The sequence below is a fragment of the Spermophilus citellus genome (assembly GCF_964194105.1).
Source record: "Spermophilus citellus genome assembly, chromosome: 15".
NCBI lineage: Eukaryota > Metazoa > Chordata > Mammalia > Rodentia > Sciuridae > Spermophilus > Spermophilus citellus.
In genome coordinates, this window is record NC_138195.1 from 64,775,338 (window position 1) to 64,795,515 (window position 20,178).

At 36.5% G+C, this 20,178-nt stretch overlaps 1 pseudogene across 1 annotated transcript in view; it reads left to right on the top strand.

Moving 5' to 3' along the window:
* The first annotated feature begins 625 nt into the window (after positions 1–625).
* The window catches only part of LOC308634410 (cytochrome P450 2C9-like), a 58,988-nt pseudogene continuing 39,435 nt past the window's right edge, over positions 626–20,178 (top strand). Inside the window, exons 1-3 of the transcript in view lie at positions 626–793; positions 17,550–17,711; positions 17,885–18,034. The product of the transcript in view is annotated as a cytochrome P450 2C9-like (transcript). The remainder of the gene's footprint in view (positions 794–17,549; positions 17,712–17,884; positions 18,035–20,178) is intronic.

Consider the following 20,178-nt stretch of genomic DNA (forward strand, 5'->3'; position numbering starts at 1 on the left):
GAGGGCTGCTATCTGGTCAGAGAGCCAGGCATGGGTGAGTTCAAGGCACGGGCAGGGATTCCAAGCAGTTTCAGAATTTGCAGTAATTTATAGTAAAGCCCAAATTAGCTTTTCATGGCTTTGTGGTGAGATGGCTCCCAATTTTGAGAGAAAATCAGGTTGGGTCTATCACAAGTTCAATATTGTTATGTAACAAAGATTTATTGATTTTTCCCCAAAAGTCATGACTTTCCAATCAGTCAGAGAACCCAGAATGTTGTGCAATGTTTTCAATCAAATATTTCATTTTTTTAAAATCCTAGCTGCACAATAGTATCACCAGAGGTTGTGTCCTTGTTTATTTTTTTGTTTCTTTTTTTAAATTCTCTGTTCTTGTACTCTGTCCCAGAATGGCCAAACCAGATGGTCAAGGATAGAGATTTGTAAAGAAGAGAAAGAGTAAACATAATTTATTTTTATCTTTATCAGGTGACCAATGGACACTCAGAAGGGATTAGAATTTATCTAGTTGATTGGCTCTGCACTTTTATGTCAACAGGACACATTCTTAATTATGAGGGAGAACTATAAAAGCTTTACCTTGACTGTAAACTCACAATTGTCTCAATGAAAGGAGAAGGCATCAATGGATCCAGTTGTGGTCCTGCTTCTGAGTTTCTTCTGTTTGCTTCTGCTTTCACTAGGGAGACAGAAGTCTGGGAGAGGGAAGCTCCCACTTGGCCCTACTCCTCTCCCAATTCTTGGGAATATTCTTCAAATAGATGCTAAAAACATCAAGCAGTCTTTAAGTAATGTAAGTATGCCCATGCTCTTCCAGTGGCTTGCAAAGGGTAAGTAAATTAAAGCTTAATTTTTAATTAAATGTGTTCATGAGACAAATCATTAAGAGATTATTGCTTTGCAAATGCTCTCTGTGGGCTTTGATGTTTCCATTTGCCTTTTAAATCTGCCATTGTTAGAAATAGTGAAATGAAATAGTGTATCTGGGATAAGAGAAACATTTATTATTTTGACTCAGAATCAAAATATCAAAATGGCAAAGGTGTAATTAATGTGCCTCTATCCTTGTCTTAATGTCATTTTCTGTAATTTTTTGAAAAAGTTAAACAAAAATGAAAGTGTTTTGCAAGTGGAGCATTCCTTCAAGATGTTATCTGATGCATTATTTGTAGTTATGTTCATGACCATCAAAAGTAAACGTCTCTACATCATGCTAAGTGAAATGAGCTGACTCAGAAAAATTAAGGATGGAGTGTTTTTTCTCATATGTGGAACTAGAGCAAAATAAGGAAAACAAAGTAGAAATGATCACGCATCAAAAAGATATAGATTAGTGGAGAAGGATACCCACGAGGAGGTAGAAGGATAGGAAAGGGGAGGAAATGTGTAATGAATTTACAAATCACATGTTATGTGATTTTTGTGCACATATAAATATACCACAGGGAATTCCACCTTCATTCAGATTTAGAGGGGTCCAATCAAAAATAAATACATAAATGAGCGAAGGAAGATAGTAGAGTATAGGAAGCAGAATTGGGTAGGAAGGACAAAAAGGGAACAGAAAGTGTAATTGAGTAAAAGTCAATGTATTTATGATTTTGTTAAAATAAACCCAACTACTATGTATATCTGTAATGCCCTACTAAAATAATAATAATTATAAATATGAAAGAAAAGATGGGCATTTCATTCAGCTGAGTGAACCAAACAAAACATTATGTACTCATTCTCAGGTAAGAAATATAAATGTAAAATAATAAATAGTGATATCAAAATATAAACTTCTTTCAAGAAGAAAGCTATACATATGTTAAGAAACAGCTATGTGATAGTCTGTCAATGAGATGGTGAAATAGGATATCCTAGCCCTTTACTCCCTTTTCCTGAGAGAACTACCCACAAAATAAAAAAGCCCAAGGAGACTCAGAGGAGTCCACAATAGTAACTCTATGTTGTAAAAACTCAAAAATAATTTCTCAGCTTGGTGCAATGGTGCACACCTGTAATCTCAGTAGCTTGGGAGGCTGAAGCAGGTGGATTGCAAGTTCAAAACCAGCATCAGCAATTTAGCAAGGCCCTAAGCAACTTAGCAAAACCCTGTCTCTAAATAAAATATAAAAAAGGGCCAGGGATATAGCTCAGTGTTTGATTGCCCCTGGGTTCAATCCTCAGTACCAAAAAACAACAAAAACCAAAAAATAATAATTTCTCAAACTGCTAGGAAGAATAGTTTCATTTTACCTGCATCTGCTCCAGCAGATTAAAAAGTTCATCCACCACAATCAGGCAGGATCCATGCCAGAGTTCTAAGGATAATCCAATGTACATAAATCAGTAAAAGTGATATAATGAAGGACAAGAAGAACATGACCATTTCAATGGGTGTAGAAAAAGCATTTGGCAAATTTCAAATCCTTTTCTGAGAAAACCTTAAAAAATGACACAATAATAGTGTCATTTAGCACACTAAAACACACATGACAAACCAATAACTAACATCACACTCCATGGTGAAACTTGAAAGTTTTCCCTGAAAAATTAGGGAAAGTGCAAGAAAACTGAGTCTGCCAGTTTTACTCAACATAGGTCTGAAGTACAAGCCAGGACAATTAAGCAATAAAAATAACTAAAATGTATACAAGTCAAAAAAGAAAAGTAAGAGTCTCTGTTTCCATCAGATGTAATGTACACATGGAAGACCCTAAAGTTCAACCGAAAACAATTAGAACTAATATATTAATTCTATAGATTTAGCATATGTAAATAACATACACAATTCAGCAGAGTTTTAAAAAACAAACTATTTGATAAACAATCAAGTAAATATTTCATTTACAATAGCATGAGAAGATAAAAATATTTAGTAGCAAATTTCACCCAGGAAGTGAAAACTGTGTATACTGAAATATAAAACCCATCAATGAAAGAAGTCATAGAAGACAGATACATGAAAAAATAATCCAAGATTATGAATTGAAATATTAATTATTGTTACAGCCTAAGTTGATGTACAGGTTTAATGTAGTCCCTGTGAATAATCCAAGGCCTTTTTCATAGAAATTTTAAAAATCCTAAAATTTGTTTAGAACTGCAAAAGATTCTGAATGACCCATGAAATTTTATACAAGAAGAAGTCTGTAGGCACTGAATTATATGCATACCTACAGTAGCAAAACATGAGAATGCAGGCATAATACAGACATATAGAACCAAGGACTCCATGCAGAGTACAGAAATAAACTTACGTTTTTCATAAAAGGGTGAGGAATATACAATGGGGAAAGAATAGTCTTTTCAGTAAAGAGTGTTTGGAAAACTGTATATCCACATGCAAAAACAAATGAAATTAGATTCATTTCTAACATTACACATAAAAATTAATTAAAAACAGATTTAAGACAAATGTAATTCCTGAAAGCGTCAAACTTGTAGAGGCAAACATAGGGAAGATGTTATTGTTACAGCAATGATTTTTTTTTTACATTTCCCTTTTTAATTGACATCTAAGAATTATACATATTTGTAGGATGCTGTCATGTGTAGACTCAAGGAAACAGATTTGTGGTCTGACAGGTGGAAGAATATGCAAGACACAGGATTGTAGAATTTTTTTTTTCAGAGGTGATGACAGCCGTCAGCCTCCAGGTTCAGCTTCAACCCCCAGCCAGTTCCATTTTAGTCCCCTATTAACCCCCAGGGCTGTCCAGAAGAACTCATTGGCACTTCAGAGCATACCATACCCAGCAGGCAGAGGTTTTTGCTATTCTGGCGTAGGTGTGTGCCCAGTTCACAATGGTGTTGGTGAGGAAATGCCTATAGATGAAAGGACAAAGCAATTACAGGTATTAGTACAAGTAAAGCACACCTATCCAAGAGAATGCATGCCATCTCTGAGTCCCAGGAAAGCACAGGGGCCACCTGTGGCCCCTCCACAGCACAACTGTCAGTACATATCACTATGGGGGATGCTTCTTTTGCTATCACCATTCAGCTCAGCTCACTGACTTGCTTGTTTTGTACTGCTATCAAACCAGACAGCGTCTATTTCTGACTTTACAGCCACTGCCTTCCACACAAGCAGTTTTCCACAGTTGGTCATCAGTGTACGAAACACTGAACAGTATAGGTGCCTTACCTGCAAGAATAAGAGCCATTTGCTGCTGCTGTTTCATTTCTGCATTACCAATGGTTGGGCTTGCAGGTGTTAATCTTCCACTTCCTCCTCTTCAGACTATGGGAGAGGCAAAGGGATATTTTCAAGGTATGTAGATCTTGCTTCAGCAAACATACTTTGACTCTCAAGGCCTCTTTATCTTGAAACTCCCTTACCTTTGCAGTCTCTGGTACAGCTGCATCAATTTTTGCTCTCAGAGCTGTAAAAAACATTTATCCCATGGCCCCAGTGGCTGTGCACATAGCTCCTCAGGCTGTTTTTCCATCTCATCTGCAACACCACTGCCATCTTTGTCCTTGGTGTTGGGATGGTGCTTGGGCTCCATTGCTCAGGTCACAATTTGATTTGCATGGACATATATGTTTATATATACTTGTTTTTTTTAGCATTTTTTTAGTTGTAGATGGACACAATATCTTTATTTATTTATTTATTTGGTGCTGAGAATCGAGCCCAGTGTCTCACACATAGGAGGCAAGTGCTCAACCACTGAGCTACAACTCCAGCCCCATCACTTTTAACATTTTTAAATGTACGTGTTTCTTCTTGCTTATCTTGAGGGTTAGGGCTTTGGTTTGTTTATTTCGAGGTTGTTTTATTTTGTTTGCTTTTCTTGTTTCCATTTCTCTCTTCTCCCACTAAAAAAACCACTTTTTTTGTTCTTTCTCTCTCTCTTTCCTTTTTTTTCTCCCTATTTTCTCCTCTATCCTTATAACCATCACCTGCTTATCTCTTTTGCATTGTCTCTGTTTACTTTTGGACATTGTAAACTCTGTTCTACATTCCTATCACATTATCTTCTAGCTTTATAAAGTGTATTTTTGCCATCTTATAGAATAAATTGGTTTATATAAATTCTGCCCACACCATTATTGTTGCTGCAGTTATTACTGCTATGTATGACATAGTAGACTAACCAGACCTGAAAGAAAATCAGTACCAATTAGATTACTATATTCAGCAAAATTGTCCTTTAGAATTGAAGATGAAATAAAAATCTTCCATGGTAAATACAAACTAAAAGAATTCACAACCAATAAGCCTGCACTATAAAATATACTCAATAAAATATTTTACGCAAAAAAATAAAAATAAAAAGAAGCATAGGCATGAATTATACTAGAATCATAGTAAATTAAAGGAGAATTTACTCCCCTCTAGCCGTTTGGTTGGTGGGCTCCCACGCAGCATCAACATGTGCATTGAGAAGTTTTATTTCTGTTCAGGGACCATCTATCCAGGTCATGACATGATGTTTGTCCCCAACGATTATAAGGTATTCAGATTTGGTAAATCCAAATGTCATAAAGAAATTTAAAAAGAATCATAATCCTCCATAATCAGGTGGACTAAAGCATCCCAGAAATCAGCTGGTAAAGAGTTAATGGTGGATAATTCATTTGAATTTGAAAAACATTGAAATGAATCTGTCAAATACCAGCAAGAACTATAGAATAAAGTTAGTATGCAATGAAGAAAGTTGAAGATATTAAATAGAAACACCATGCTAAATCAGATTGAAGAAAAATAAAGAGCTACAGAAAGTTCAGGACATTAAAGAAGTCAAGCAAAACATCCATCTTATCTGATCCCCTCTTGGAGGTCAAGGAAGAAAAAAATGGTACAACAGTTACAACAGGATATGGACATGGAGAACGTTTCTTAAAAATAGCACTCTCTGTAACCATTTCTATATGTACATTTGAAAATCTCTTTTAGAGACTTAGAATTTAATTCTAAATTATTTATTTTTATATAAGGTCAGTGAAGTGAAAGGTGATTACAAATCCTTTCCTCCTACATTGCTATCTGCAAAGCATCAGATTATGGATGTTAGATTGTACCTCATTGTAACATCTTTATTGATAGACATATTAATTATTACATAAATCATGAAAATTCTGTTTACAAATGCACAAGTAGATTGTGGACAGAATGGCGATGCCATTTGGATAATGGCACTGGGCAGCATTTGTGTAATAACTAATTACAAGTTCATGTCCAGTGATATATAAAATAAAATTTTCTTTATAGTAAAATGTTCCCTTTATTATGTTATAGAAGGGAGGATACAACAAGGAACTAACAATTTGTATGACAATCTCAAAATCATTTATTTTTATTTCAGTATTTTCTGTTTTGATTTATGAGCTTAAAGGGGATTAATAGCCTAATACATGAAGCCTAGTTATGCTGGGCTGTTTGATCTGGTTTGCCTATTCTTGGCTGGTTGCTGTGGGTGTTTGTCAGGAGAGTGAATAATCTTTTTTTTTTATTGTTGGTTGTTCAAAACATTACATAGTTCTTAATATACCATATTTCACAGATTGATTCAAGTGGGTTATGAACTCCCATTTTTACCCCGTATACAGATTGCTGTGTCACATCAGTTACATTTCCATTGATTTACAAATTGCCTTTCTAGTGACTGATGTATTCTGCTGTCTATCCCATTCTCCACTGTCCCCCCTCCTCTCCCCTCCCCTCCCTTCCCCTTCTCTCTCTCCACCCCCTCTACTATAAATCGTTTCTTCCACTTATATAATTTTTCTCCTACTCCTCCTTTCCTCTTATATGTAATTGTGTATAACCCTGAGGCTCACCTTCCAATTCCATGCAATTTCCCTTAACTCTCACTTTCCCTCCCGCCTATCATCCCTGTTTAATGTTAATCTTCTTCTCCAGCTCTTCGTCTCTACCCTGTCCTTGGTTACTCCCCTTATATCAAAGAAGACATTTGGCATTTGTTTTTTAAGGATTGGCTAGCTTCACTTAGCATAATCTGCTCTAATGCCATCCATTTCCCTCCAAATTCTATGATTTTGTCATTTCTTTTTTTTTTTTCTAAAGAGAGAGTGAGAGAGGGGAGAGAGAGAGGAGAGAGAGAGGGAGAATTTTTTTTAATATTTATTTTTTAGTTCTCGGCGGACACAACATCTTTGTTGGTATGTGGTGCTGAGGATCGAACCCGGGCCGCACGCATGCCAGGCGAGCACGCTACTGCTTGAGCCACATCCCCAGCCCATGATTTTGTCATTTCTTAATGCAGAGTAATACTCCATTGTGTATAAATGCCACATTTTTTTAATCCATTCATCTATTGAAGGGCTTCTAGGTTGGTTCCACAAACTTGCTATCGTGAATCTTTAATTGAAATGGCACTATACTATTTCTGCTTTAGAGAATAGTCAGTTCTAATTTGTGATTCTTGTTAGAGAAAACTCCCCCCCTTTCCCAGCAATGATCTAGAAGCAAAGAAATCCCAGCATCTTTTAAATTTTTTTGTATAGTTTTCTTTTTCTCTCTTTCTCTCTCTCTCTCTCTTTCTTTCTTTTCTTTTTTTTAAACAGATTCCTAATTATTATGGAAAATAGAGTTTATGGGTATAGCATCTGCCCATCATTTGTACGCAAAATAAAAGCATTTTTCAGTGGATAAAAAAGTAGAATAAATTCTAAATTAAATGTTAGAAATAAATAAAATGGCAGGAAAAATCATCTTCCTGAAATAACACTGAATTAAACAGTCTAAACTCTCCAATTAAGACATAGATTGGTGGGCTGGAGTTGTGGCTCAGTGGTAGAGCGCTTGCCTAGCATGTGTGAGACACTGGGTTTGATTCAAACAATTAAATAAATAAAGGTCCATCAATAATTAATAAAAATATTTATAAAAAAGACATAGATTGGCATATGGGATTAAAAAACAAGACCTAATAATATGCTATTTGCAAGAGACTCATCTTACAAAGACATCCACAGACTTAAGATAAAATGATGAGAAAGGATATACCATGAAAATTGTAGCTAGAAGTGAGCAGGGAACTACTTTCATATGAGATAAAGTGAATTTCAAAGGATCAATGAAACAAAGATTTGGTTTTCTTTTTTTTTGAAAGTACACATAAGATTGATAAACCCTAGCCAAACATAGGCAGTGTAGACCTAAATTAACTAAATTAAAGATTAAAAAAGAGATATTATTGCAAATACTACAGGCAAAGATGATGCATAAAACCTATTCGGGTAAGCTGAAATATCTTGAATTTATTGACAAATTCCTAAAGACCCATATGACCTACCCCAATTGAACCATGAGGATATAGACAATTGAAGAACATTAATATCAAGTAACTAAATTGAAGCAACTATTAAAAGCTTTCAAACAAAGAAAAGCTCAGAGCCAGATGGATTCTCAGCTGAGTTCTTCCAGATCTTTAAAGAAGAGTTAATATCAATACTTCTTATATTATTCCACAAAATAGCAAAGGAGGGATCACTGCCAAATTCATTCTATGAAGCCAGAATCACCTTGATACTAAACAAAGACACATCAAAGAAAGAAAATTTCAGCACAATCTCTTTGATGAGCAGAGATACAAAAATTCTTAATAAAATATTGACAAACTACATTAAAATGTATTAAGAAGATAATTTACAATAATAAAGTGCACTTCATTCCATGAGAATGAATTTAGTTCAACAAAGATTCAAATCAATCAATGTCATTTTGCCACTTAAATATTTAAAGACAATAATTACACGATTATCTCAATAGATGCAGAAAAAGAATTTGATGAAGTCCAGCACCCATTTATGTTTAAAACACTAGTTCTCTAGGAATAGAAGAAACTTAACTCAATATTGTAAAGGTTATGTGTGACAAACCCAAGGCCAACATCATACTCAATGGAGAAAAACTGAATACTTTTCTTCTAAAAAAGGAAACAAGGCAGAGATTACCACCCTTACCATTCCTATTCAACATATTCTTTGAAAACTTTGCTAGCACAATCAGGTAAAAGAGGAAATTAAAGTGATACAATAGGAAAAAAAAAAAGAAGTCAAATTATCACTGCTTGCTGATGACATAATCTTATAATTAATAAACCCCAAACTCACCAAAAGACCTTTAGAGATGATAAACAAATTTTAATAAAGTCAGAGGATACAAGCTGTATGTACATAAACTGATCCCTTTCCTATATATCAATAATGAATCTGCTCAAAAAAAATTAGGAAAACTACTATTCCATTACAATAACTTTGGAAAAATACTTTGGAATTAATTGAATGAAGGAAGTGGAGGACCACTACAATGAGAAGATTATAGCACTGAAGAAAGACTTGAAAGATGGAAAGAGCTCCTGTGTTGAGGATAGTCAAATTTAATATTGTCAAAATGACCATATTACCAAGAATATTATACAAATTTAATACAAACCACATCAAAATACACATGACATTAATAAAAGAACTAGGAAAAAGTTCTTAAATTAATTTGGAGGAATAACATGTCAAGAATGGCCAAAGCAACCCTGAGCCATGCTGGAGGAATCACAGTGAACCTAAAATTTTACTACAGAATAACAAAAATATCATGGTATTGGCACCATAACAGACCCGAAGACAAAAGTAATAGTATAAGAAACATGAGACAAACCCCCATAGATAATCATGTGATGCTTGATAAAGGTGGAAAACACATACATCAGAGAAAAGATACCCCTTTGTAACAAATGGTGCTCAAAAAGTTGGATATTCATATGTAGAAGACTGAAAGTTGGCCCCTGTCCATCAAAGTAAACTCAAAGTGGACCAAAGACCTAGTAATTAGTCCCCAAACTTTGCAACCACTAAAATAAAATGTACGACAACATGCCAACATATTGGCACAGAAATTATGTTCTTTAACAAAACTCATAAATTACAATAAATAAAACCCAGAATAAATAAGTGGGACAGCATCAAATTAAAATGTCTCTGCTCAGTAAAGAAGATAATTAAGAAAAAAAGCATACAGAATGGGAAAAGGTTTTTGACACCTGCTTTTCAGATAGGGGATTAATATCCAGAATATGTAGAGAACTCAAAAAATTTAACAACAACAGCAACAACAAACCCCAATTAATAAGTGGGATAAAGAACTAAACAGACACTTCTCAAAAGAAGAAATACATATGGCTAATAAATATATGTAAAACTGTTAAACATCCTTAACAATCAGGGAAATGCAAAGCAAAACTAAAATGAGAATTCACCTTACTCCAGTCAGAATGGCAATTATCAAAAATACAAATAATCAATATTGGCAAGGTTTAGGGAAAAAGTACCCTCATACATTGTTGGTGGGACTGTAAATTAGTGTAACCACTCTGGAGATCAGAATAGAGATTCCTCAAAAAACTAGGAATGGAATCACCATTTGACTCAGCTGTCCCATTCTTTATTATATATACAAATGACCTAAAAACATGTTCTAGGGATGTGACCACTTCAATGTTTATAGCAGCACAATTCACAATACCCAAACTATGGAACAAACCAAGTGAAAATGAAGTTTTGATATGAAACTTGATTCCCTTCTTCTGCTGACAGGTGGGACTGGAGTTTCTTCACTTCTGCTAGTGGGTGGGGTCTGCATGAAGTTGCAGGCCTCTGCACCCAAGAGGTGTTGCAGCTTTCTTTGAAGGGCTATGGCTTCCCGATATTGCAGCAGACCCCAGAAGCTCACCATCAATTTATTTTTCTTCCCAGTTCTTGTCTTATGAAATCCACAAACCAGGATGAGTGAATAAGAGTAGGATTTATTGAACAATAGAAAGTGGAACAGAACTCTTACAATAGAATAGGGGACCCACTAACAGGTTTTCGCTGCCTAAGTGTGCTAGTGTAGGGGTTTATAAAGCACTTGGGTCATTGCTATTGGTCTAAACTTATGCTAATTAGGGTTTAGAAACATACCAGTGCTATTGGTTAACTCTTGAGTCTTCCACTCGACCAGTGCTGGCTTCATGAAAGAAGGTTTGATTCATAAGTAATTGCTAGGGAGTTTTAAATTAAAGAGACAAGACTCTCATTACCTTTAATACCAGCTCTGAGATGGCTTCTCCTAGCTCCCGCCTCCAGCCACCTAATTCGGTGGCAAGGTTTACAGAAGAGACTAGCGAGTGAGAGAGAGAGAACACACCAGGGAGTGGACTTTTATTGGGGAACAAAAACTTCTGGGGAAAATACCATGCAATGAAGGTTAAAGGGGGCAGCATCCCAAGGTCAGGGGCAATGATTGGGTCTTTGGGGCAGTGGCCAGACACGGACAAGCCCTTGGACCTGAAAAAGGGTGAGGAAGGCTCTAACACATCTATGTCTAAGCGCCTCTCACTCAGCCAGGGAGGTAACTCAAATCACGTGTGAGGATGACCTCCCACATATTCCCCCTTTTTTCTTTTAAAAAGAAGGTGATGATTTACTCTCTCGAGTCTCTGCACTCTCGCTCTGAAGACTCACCATCCTATAATTACAACACAAAAAAGAATTAACAGCAAAGAGAACAATCCAATAATGTACCAGGCCAAGTGTTTAAGAATATTTCCAGAGTTAAATCCATTTATTTCCTTCAATATTTGATTAGCCAAAGAAGAAAGATCCGAGAAATCAGCTCTATTATTTTGAATATCTTGGATATGGTGATGGAGTTCCAAAAGATCCAAGCTATTATTATTATTTTGCCAAATACCCAACAAATAGTTCTTAACCTTCTCCCAATCCCAGAGAGAAGCATTGTACTTGGCAGCTGTAACACACACATATTTATAACTTGTGTGGCATATAAGCCTTTCTTTAAACTTTAAAGCTGAAAGTTCATTACCTATATTTATAACAGTTGCCTCTAAGGCGTTTAATTTAGTCTCAATCCTTTCATCAATATTTACTTGATTGCGCAGAGCCTTGGAAGTATTTTGGGTTAAATTATTAAGAAATTTTGCATGTTGAATATTTTGAGATAAAGTTATTGGGGCTGTGACAGTGGATGCAATGAAGGAAACCAAGGCCCAAACTCCCACAATTATAATTCCAATAGCACATCTAGGTCTCGCTAGCTGGTTATGAATTTGCTGTAAGACTTGGAAACCAGCATCAGCATATCATGGCTCTGAAATATTAGCAGGCAATAAAACAAAAGAGGGCTGATGAAGTACCAGCACTCCTTTTCCTTTATTATATCTAGTAATACAATTGGTTAGGTTACATTTGTTACATGTTACAACATATTTGTCATCTATCCATTTAACTTTTACATTTCCAATGATTAAAACATATGGAGATTGGACATAGGCTCATAAGCCATAGCAAGATCCCTCCTTATAGCTCTTGCCAACAAATTTTTGTAAAGGCTTTTCTGAAAAATGTAAGAATTCTGAGGCAGCAATTAAGCACCAAATATCTTTTTGAATACCACCCTCACTGTAAGTCAAAATATTACTAACAAATCCTGCAGGTGTCATAGAAGTTTTTCATAATTGTCTCATCAATTTTTGGAGAGCAGTCTAAAATATACCCACTACCTTTAGACACCTTATGTTATATACAGGAAAAGTAAATTTACACAATCTATCCATCTCAATTGTATAACTATTTGGACAGTGAGGTATTGGTGAAGTTTTTGCAGAAATAACTGGTTTGTTATGAGAAAGTCCCATTTTAATCACTGATCTAGTATAAGGTTTTAAGTCTCCATAAATAGTATGATTAGTCAATCTAGGTCTCCCAACCACTGTCTTTTCCTCAAATGATACTCTCAGACAGCCAGCATGTTTATTGTGGGACCAACACAAAGGTAATTTGGCACTGTAGCCAGAATTATTCGATCTAGTCACATGATTGGGAGTAATATGAGTATCTGTAAATCCTCCCATCATGAATGAGTCATTAGTAAACACTGGAATAGATTCTCCAGTCCACACTGCTGGATGTACCAGGGGTGGATCTGGGAAATATGTCCAGTAAGTGTCTGTTCTACTGCCTTTTACCTGACAGCCCAGCAGGGCAATCACTGTAGCTACCATCAACAATGGAGTCTTATTCCTTCCTAGGAGTCGAATTATTCACGAAGCTTGTGTTGTCAGCTTCTTCATGTCTCCCATGAGATCAGCTTTTCAGCTGGGTCATGTTGGTTCCTCTTCATTCTTCTTCAATATCTCTTCCTTTTGAATGGAGGCTATTTTGGGGAGTCATAAACCTATCTCCCCCTTTTAATTTTTGTAATTGCAGCTTAATAGATAAATGAGCTCATGCCACAATGGCTTGACCTTAGGGGTTATAAGGAATTTTTGTTTTATGGTCAATTTGAAACTCTTGGCAAAATTGTTGAATAGAAGAGCTTACATAAGCTGGTGCATTATCTATTTTAATCTGCAAAGGGCATCCTAACACAGCAAAGGCTGCTAGGCAGTGAGAAATTACATGTTGAGTATTTTCTTTTGTACGTGCTGTGGCAAAAATAAATCTGGAATGTACATAACATTGTTTACCAAATTGAGGAATATGAGTTACATCCATTTGCCATATTTGATTTGGTTTTAATCCATGGGGATTTATCCCTGATGGCAGAGATGGAGTGTGAATAACACACTTGGGGCAGTGACTTACAATTTGACAAGCTTGTTCTCTGGTAATATTAAATTTTTTACGTAAGCTAGAAGCATTCTGATGGTGCAAGGAATGTGAGGCTTGTGCACAATCATATGGAGATATCTGTTGACAAACAGCTACTAATTTATCAATCTTGTCATTACCTGAAGTTAAAGGTCCTGGAAGATTAGTGTGAGCTCGTATATGTCCTATGAAACATGGGTATTTTTGCATTTGTACCGCCTTTTGTAGGTTATGAAATAATTTAAATAGCTCTTGTGATGAGGTATATCCAATAACTGAAGTTTCAATATTTTTGGTAACTCCGACAGCATATAAGCTGTCAGAATAAATATTAATAGGCTCATTTGTAAAGTAATTTAAGGCACAAATGAGAGCTTGTAGCTCTGCTCTTTGGGCAGAAGTATATGAGGTTTGTATTACCTCTGTGTGAACAAGCCTATAAAAACCTGCTTTACCTGAGCTTGAACCATTAGTGAACACTGATAGGGCTCCATCTATGGGCTGTACACGTACAATCTTTGGGAAAATAAGCAGTGTTATTGATGCAAATTGAATAATTTTATCACAAGGGTAATGACTATCTATCTGACCAGGAAAATCAGCAAAAGCTATTTGCCATAAACTAGAAGCTTGAAAAAGCCAATTATTTTGTTGAACAGAAAAATGGAATAATTATAATATCAGGTTCAGATCCAATTAATTGTAAAGCTCTCATTCTACCTTTAATTACTAATTGAGTAATAGAGTCATGAAAAGGAATTAATGTCTTTTGGGGAGAGTGGGCTAAATGAATCCACTCAATAACTCCCAATCTTTGCCATATGGCTGCCATTGGGGTATGCACAGTTGGAAATATTAATAAAGATACTAGTTCTTTAGTATTAACTCTAGTAAGCTGTGCATTTTTAATTGCACTTTCAACCTTTTTTTAAAGCTGTTTTAGCCTCTATTGTCAGCTGATATGGAGAAGTTGGAGAAGGATCTCCTTGCAATATCTGAAATAAAGGACTTAAATCAGAAGTAGTCAGTTTTAAGGATGGCCTCAGCCAATTAATATCTCCTAATAATTTTTGAAAGTCATTAGGGGTATGTAATTCCTTAACTTTTATCTGTAGATTTTTGAGGACAGATTGTATGTCCTTGAATTATCTGACCTAAATATTGAAAGGGAGGCATCTTTTGTAACTTTTGAGGAGCAATGCACAAACCTATTGCTGTAAGTGAAGCCTCTAACTGAGTAAAAATTTCTGAAAGTACTTCTGGATTAGCATGAGCCAATAATATATCATCCATAAAATGAATAATATATGCATCAGGGAACAAAAACTTCCGGGGGAAATCCCATCAAATGAATGTTAAGGGGGGCAGCATATCCCAAGGTCAGGGGCGACGATTGGGTCTTTGGGGCAGTGGCCAGACACGCCTCTGCATAGACAAGCCCTGGGACCTAAAAAAGGGCGTGGGGAAGGCTCTAACATAGCTGTGTCTAAGCGCCTCTCATCCAGCCAGGGATGTAACTCAAATCACATGCAAGGATGGCCTCCTACACTGGACTCCAACTTTCATCCAAGTCTGCTCCACTTCCATTTTCTCACTGCAGGTCAGGAAGTGGGAGGTTGAGGTCCTAGAATGGACTATGCTCGGAACTTCTGAGTGCAGTCCTGTGCCAAGCAGGTTGGGCTTCTATAGCAGACGTCAATATCACGCCCAGGCCTGGCTGCCAAAAGTGACAGGTCAGCATGCTTTGGTCCACAGTCCCTCAGGACCCAAATGCCTGCCTGATGGTTTCCACATGGCTGTAGGCTGTGCTTTCCTGCTGGAATTTCAACCCGCCTGGGCTGCCACTCTGCCACTGTACTGCCCGGCTGCTAGTTGGCAGTCAGCTGGTTTCAGGCACTTGGCAGCCCAGGAGCCATGTCACTAGGTGCCCATCATAGACAAAGGCTTAAAGAAAATGTGGTATAGATACATAATGGAGGATTATTTAGCCATACATAGGAATAAAAAGAAATAAAATTATGGCATTTGTTTGTTAAAAGGATGAAACTAGAGACCATCATGCTAAGTGAAGTAAGCCATACCCAGAAAATCAAAGTTGAATGTTTTCTCTGTCCTACAGAATCTGGACCAAAATAAGAGACAAAAAATAAAAGGGGGGATTTTATGCAATATGGAAGAGATCAATGGATAGAGGATAAGGATTAGAGAGAGGTATGGGAAAAGAGAAGAATGGTAGAATGTATCTGGCCTCACTTTTCTGTGTACTATATGAATATATCACAAGTGAATCTCTCCTTTATCTATATCCACAAGGTATTAATTTAAAAAAATCAAATAGAAGAAAAATTAATAGAATAGAGTGAAGGAAATAGGGAGAGGGAGGAGGGAAGAAAAAGGGAAGTATTAGGGAATTAATTAGAGCAAATTATATTCAACACTTGTATAATTGTTTCAAAAAAGAACCCTAATATTATGCATAACTAAAATGAACTAATAAGAAATAAAAAAGTTATCTGCACGCCACATTAATTGCAGCATTATTGCGATAGTTAAGAAATGACACCATCCTAAGCAAGTGTTCATGATGGCTGAATGATCAAACCAAGTATGGTTTATATATAAAATGGAATCTTATTCCACCTTAAAAAAGGACATCCTACCAATCACAACAACATGAAATAAGCCTGGAGCTATGCACTTTATGCTGAGGGAAATAGCCAGATAGAAAGACTTTTATTGTATGATCTCGATTACATGTGGTATTTTATAAATAAATAAACAAAACAACCTCCCACAAATTCATAGTAATGGAGGCTAGACTGGTAGGTATTAGAATCTGTGATGTGGGAGAAAAGGTGAGATATTTGCCAGAGTGCAAGTATTCAGTTATAAGGTGAATAAGTATGGAGACCTAAGGCACAGCATGGTTACTACAATAAATCATAATATATCTTATACCCCAAATTTGCTAATGGGTTCTCAGCACATACAAATGAAAATATTAACACTGAGGTGATGTGTATGTTAATTACCTTGGTTGTGGTAATGCATACTAAATTTAAAAATCACACTTTATATTCTAAATGTATATAAATTTTATTTTTCAATTATACCTCAATAAAGCTGTTAAAAAAAAGAAGGAGAAAATTCCAGGTTTGGAGTCGGTATAAGAGAAGGAAAGAATTGGATCATTCAGGGTCTGCTGGGGCATGGAGTGGGTAACATAATTCTGTGGATTCTACACAGTGCATTAGTCTGTACCCTATGAATTCTGTGAGGTCAGAGAAATTATTCTTCCATGAAATGGTGCATGGTCTGGCATTGTCTCCATGGTACTTGCTCTTCTACTATATTAGTGATACCTGTGGTTTTGACTATAAAGAGTGTTAAGATCATCTAGGGTCACTTAAAAAATAGATTTACAGCATTTATTGCTGGCTTACTTTATCAGGATCTCTACTGCTCGAGCCCTGTTGGTGATCCTGAAGAAGTCACCTGGGTGTTGGTGTAAAAGTTGATGGTACTGAGAGCTGATAAATTGTCCAAGCTTCAGAAGTTGACAAATATAGGTTTAAATTTGGGTCTTCTGTTTATTATTCATGGTAAATTAAAATGAGTTTGTAATTCTTTTGACTTCATTTAGTTTACATGTAAAACAGGACTAATAAGTGCTCTAAGTGCATTGATGTGAGAGTTATAATTATTAGGATAGATATCAGTTGCCTGACCCAGGCATGGCACATCATAGACCATCCATAAGTGACAGCTACAATCACCATCATGTTTGTTAACAAAATTCAGATTTGAAGATTCATATGGCAGCAATAACACAACAAGTACAATGAGAATAATCTGAACAACAGTGTGAACCATTCAAAATACATAGGTCCAATACTGATGTCTTTGGCTAATATTTGGATTTTCTTTCCCATTTCCAGTTGTCAAAAGTCTATGGCCCTGTGTTCACTCTGTATTTGGGCATGAAGCCCACTGTGGTGTTGCATGGATATGAACCTGTGAGGGAAGCCCTGGTTGACCTTGGAGAGGAGTTTTCTGGAAGAGGCAGTTTCCCAGTATTAGAAAGACTAATAAAGGACTTGGTAAGGGTGCATGTGCATGGGGTAGTGGGCAGTGGTCATGGGTATGAGGAGCCCAGAAAAAAAGAGACTTGGAGATCTCCTAAGGCTAATCTGGGCCAACTTTTGCCTGCCACCCATCAGCTTCCTCTGCCTCACCTGGGATCTCACCCCTAGTTTGTGTTCCCCTTTTTTAGGAATCATTTTAAGTAATGGAAACAGATGGAAAGAGACGAGGTGCTTCTCAGTCATGACTCTGTGGAGTTTTGGGATGGGGAAGAGGAACACTGAGGAATGTGTTCAAGAGGAAGCCTGCTGCCTTGTGGAGGAGCTGAGGAAAACCAAATATGGGTGATTGATTATCACTGTCTTTACCAGACTGATCTCCTCCCTACTAAGGACCTTGGACATAGTTCCACATTTTGTCCTGTCTGTCAGCCTTCATGTGGAGGAGGGATGATTTGAAGCAGAGAGCCAGAGTTTGTGTGTCTTTGCTGCCTGTGCACAGGCATGAGTGGGCATGCATGGTGGGTGTAAAAGGTCATATAATCCCGCTCTGACCAGCTTTATTTATGTTTTCAAATCATTGCATTATAAAATAGAAGGTTTAGAGTTTCATTTTCTTAAAGAATTAAAGAGCAGGGTTTCCCCATGGCACATTTGTGAGTTTCCCACTCCACAACTTTCACCATTATTCATAGGACACAGTGGAAATATCTGCCTTAGACCCTCTGGCACTGAAGCAAGTAATGTGTGATCTTGTTGAATTGGACAATGGTTGTATAGACAACTTTACAGGTTTCTTCTAAGGCTGGTGCCTACAATTTCCACCAAGAATTATAGTAATATATGGTTGTTCATTGATTTGCTTACATCCTAGAAAATCTCATTAATCATGATTATGGTAATTAGTTTCCTCTCCCTATCCTCTGTTGTGATCCATCAATGTTTTTAATATTGTCTGATTTTTGGCTTGGATCCAGATTGAACTGTTTTTAAGTTTCTCTTCCACAACAAATGGGCCAAGGACCTGAACAGACACTTCTCAGAGGAGGATATACAATCAATCAACAAGTACATGAAAAAATGCTCATCATCTCTAGCAGTCAGAGAAATTCAAATCAAAACCACCCTAAGATACCATCTCACTCCAGTAAGATTGGCAGCCACTATGAAGTCAAACAACAACAAGTGCTGACGAGGATGTGGAGAAAAGGGTCCACTTGTACATTGCTGGTGGGACTGCAAATTGGTGCGGCCAATTTGGAAAGCAGTATGGAGATTCCTGGGAAAGCTGGGAATGGAACCACCATTTGACCCAGCTATTGCCCTTCTTGGACTATTCCCTGAAGACCTTAAAAGAGCATACTACAGGGATACTGCCACATCGATGTTCATAGCAGCACAATTCACAATAGCTAGACTGTGGAACCAACCCAGATGCCCTTCAATAGATGAATGGATAAAAAAATGTGGCATTTATACACCATGGAATATTACGCAGCACTAAAAAATGACAAAATCATGGAATTTGCAGGGAAATGGATGGCACTAGAGCAGATTATGCTTAGTGAAGCTAGCCAATCCCTAAAAAACAAATACCAAATGTCTTCTTTGATATAATGAGAGCAACTATGAACAGAGCAGGGAGGAAGAGCAGGAAGAAAAGATTAACATTAAACAGAGACATGATATGGGAGGGAAAGGGAGAGAAAAGGGAAATTGCATGGAAATGAAGGGAGACCCTCATTGCTATACAAAATTACATATAAGAGGTTGTGAGGGGAATGGGAAAATAAACAAGGAGAGAAATGAATTACAGTAGATGGGGTAGAGAGAGAAGATGTGAGGGAAGGGGAGGGGGTATAGTAGAGGATAGGAAAGGTATCAGAATACAACAGTTACTAATAGGGCATTATGTAAAATTGTGGATGTGTAACCGACATGATTCTGCAATCTGCATTTGGGGCAAAAATTGGGAGTTCATAACCCACTTGAATGTAATATATGAAATATGATGTGTCAAGAGCTTTGTAATGTTGTGAACAACCAATAAAAAAATAAAAATAAATAAAAAATAAAAATAAAAATTTAAAAAAAGAAAAAAAAAGTTTCTCTTCCAAGTGTAATACGAGGAAATACTAAAAATCAGACTTTTATCAGTGAATGACACACAGAAAGAAATTCCTAAGCTTCTGAAATTGCCCTCCAGTTCCTTAACTGAAATAAAGCCTTTTCTGAAAGCTTAGAACCCTTTAACAATTAAAGGATATTGGCAAAGTTGTATATAACTCAGCAGATTTGCTATTAGCCAATGCTGTATGCTCTCTTTTTTCCTGGTTTATTTATTTTAAAAATTATTTTATTGCTCTTATTTATTAACATGTAGTTATTGTGCATGTTTATAGGGGTGAGTATGATATTTCCACACATGCATACTGTACACACTGATCAAATCCATCCTTTCTTCATCTAATGTCCTTGATCTACT